Consider the following 3,070-nt stretch of genomic DNA (forward strand, 5'->3'; position numbering starts at 1 on the left):
AAATTTTGTTACGCTCTCATTTAGGTGGGTCTCCGTAATCAGCCAAGAACATCAAAATTGGTAACCTCCAATATTAGTTGGACCTCCAGAAGTTTGCTAACCAGGCCATTCATGTTTGAGTTGCCGATTTTAAGATTCTTATCTCCCACCAATTGTCGAAGGGAACGCAATGGATCTACAGACTCCTGGATGTTAACGCTTGCAGATTCGTTGGTAGCAGGAACATGGAGGCGAGAATCGTTGAGAGTTAGTCCTATCTTGAGACAGGGAGGACAGACCCAGTCAAAGGAGGCCATGTTTTGAAAAACTTTATAATCCCTCGGCTTGACTTGTCCACACTTAATGTGGCACCACTTATGGCCAGGCTGGTCACAATTTACAGCTCGGGGATTCCGTGCGACGGTCTTGGAGCAAACGGAACATTTGGAAGCATTCGTAACAGGACCAGGGTTAGAGGGAACATCATCACTAACAAGGAGTCGAGTCTGTTGAAAACAGCTATCGGAATTTGCGTAGTAGCGGATCCTTGAGTGTAGGAAACTTTTTCCACGTATTGCTAAAACAAATTGGCGGACTTGTATTCACGGAGAGGAATGCTTGTGGTTTGCTGAAATTGCACCAGTGAAAAGGTCAAACTTTGCAAAATGAAATGTTGGAATCCTTAGGAAGCAGGAAAAGTCGTATTCTTCTAGAAAAAGCAGAAGGTAGAGGGATGAAATTCACGACCGCACGCTATAACTACCACTGACCCAGTAAAAGAATAACCAATACCCAATAAAAAATAACTGATAAAACTTATTAAAAAAGACACTTTCAGCATTTCTGTCAGAAGTCTTCCTTCTTTGTTCCATAGAGGGTCGGCAGCATATGATCTATCGTAGGATTCCCACCTAAACAAAGGCACAGTAACTGCTGTTTGAAGGAAAGGAGCGTGGGCGACAGTGACAGCTCCTTTCCTGTGCAGCGGTTGGTCATCAGGTCCTCTATGCCTTTGCATGACAGAGCCCATTATAATAAAGCCATAAAAGGGAATTTTTATCACGTGATTTCATTGGAGATTTTTTGTTCAAACTTCAGTTTGAGTTAGTCCCCGAGTTGACAACACCCACAGATCAGGAGTTGAAGGTAACTTACAGATAATTTGAAGGTAAAAATTACATCTAGAATGAGACAGGGTAAATTTTTCGCTAAAATTACTATCTGTTTCGATAACACAGCCATGTCAGCTTCAATAATTCAATAATAGTTGCTCTGATTGCTTCTCTTTTGCCCCTCGTTCCAAAACGCCTTAACTCGCGAATTCGTGGTGCGTAATCATGATGTCAGCTGGGCGAAGAATCGATGCTGAAACGCTCTGAAAATTTTTGGCAAATAGGCTAAACTAACTTGCTTGTTTCAGTTTTCTTTTTCATTTTTTATCAATTTTGTTGGTAGTAAAGCAAATTGATAATACTCAATTACCCTCTTATAATCTACTACCGATGCAGCACTTCCGTGTTCCTAGAAATTAACTTCGCTGGATTGACGTTTGTTTCTTGTTCCCAAAAGTCGTAACTCGCGAATTCGTGGCGCGTAATCATTACTTCAGCTGGGCGAAGAATCGTTGATGAAACACTGTGAAAATTTTCAGCAAACAGGCTATTTTAGTTCTCTTTTCACTTCTTATTTTAATTACCCTGTTTATACCCTCCTATACCGATGCAGCACCACCGTTTTCCTAGAAATTAATTTCGCTGGTTTGACGTTTGCCCCTCGTTCCAAAAAGCCGTACTGACTCGCGAATTCGTGGTGCGTAATCATGATTTCGGCTTAGCGAAGAGTCGTTGCTGAAACGCTCTGGAAATTTTCAGAAAATAGGCTATTTTATTTCTTTTTTTCGCTTTTTATCCCATTTTGTCGGTCGTAAAGCTCGATCAAAGTTCCTTCAGACAGGTGTAAGCATAGTTTACACGTTAAATAGAAGACAGATAAAAATTTGATTCTTTCTTAAGTTGAAGCTTCTACCCTCAAATTTTAATCAATTTTACTGGCACTCTGAGAAAGGGTTAGAAAGAAAAATTTCAGTTTTAATTGATAACGTAAATTGGCCACCTTAGAGTTTACGTTTACTGACGTTTCGAGCGTTAGCCCTTCGTCAGAGCGAAGCGTCTGAGCATCTGAGAAAGGGTTAGAAAACAAAATTTCAGTTGTAATTTAGTATTATCAGCTCAGTTGATAAACTTAATTACCCTGTTATACTTTCCCATCGACGCAGCACCACAGTTTCTATAAAAATTAACCCTTATTCAGAAGTTCAGTTGGTTTTTCGAGGAAGAGATTAGCGAAGAGCTCGAAAACCTCTCCGATGACGTTTAATTAGTAATCAGATGTAGCAGGTACTTCTGACTTTATTAATGCGTTCTGTGTGTGTCGGCAATAACTATTTACAAAATTTAGGAGACGCGCACGATATAACCGAAACATATCCTTTAGAGTTTCACCAGATTTTGTTTGGTTATATAGTCAACAGCCCACCAAGAAAATTCGTCTGCTATCTGAAAGTGTATCTTTGACATTCGATTTTTTTTGTTAAATTTCCCTGGTAACAAACGATCCACAAGAAAATTTGTCTACTATCTTTAAGTGTACATACATACATACATACTTTACTGTTACCTCCCTAATGGGGCTTTTCAGGAACAATTATTTAAATTACTTAAGTTACTAATAACTACACAATTAAAATTAATTAAATTTAAGAAACATTTACAACATTATGTAAACTTTGTAGTCGAGAAAAATACTAAAAATAAATGAAGTTTAGGGAGTATTTACAAAATTGTCTAAAAGCTTATTCTTTAAGATACGTTTAAAAACTTGAAACGAACGGCTTGATTTTAAAAAGGGGTCTAAATTGTTCCAAAGTCCAATAGTTCTGTTATAAAATGTTCTTTGTCCTGAGGCTGTTTTAAAAAGAGGTATATTAAGCTTTTGGCCACTCCTAGTTGTACGCTTGGTAACTTGCTCGCGGGTAATGAATTGTGACGTCAGATATTTGGGGGCGTGTCCGGAAATGCATTTAAAAGCCATG

General features: G+C 38.6%; 1 protein-coding gene across 1 annotated transcript in view; it reads left to right on the plus strand.

Moving 5' to 3' along the window:
- The first annotated feature begins 1,114 nt into the window (after nucleotides 1-1,114).
- LOC131785070 (uncharacterized) overlaps nucleotides 1,115-3,070 on the plus strand; it is a 20,387-nt gene continuing 18,431 nt past the window's right edge. Inside the window, exon 1 of the mRNA XM_066160426.1 lies at nucleotides 1,115-1,147. The gene's annotated coding sequence lies outside the window, so the exon portion shown is untranslated. The remainder of the gene's footprint in view (nucleotides 1,148-3,070) is intronic.

This window comes from Pocillopora verrucosa, chromosome 13 (assembly GCF_036669915.1).
Source record: "Pocillopora verrucosa isolate sample1 chromosome 13, ASM3666991v2, whole genome shotgun sequence".
NCBI lineage: Eukaryota > Metazoa > Cnidaria > Anthozoa > Scleractinia > Pocilloporidae > Pocillopora > Pocillopora verrucosa.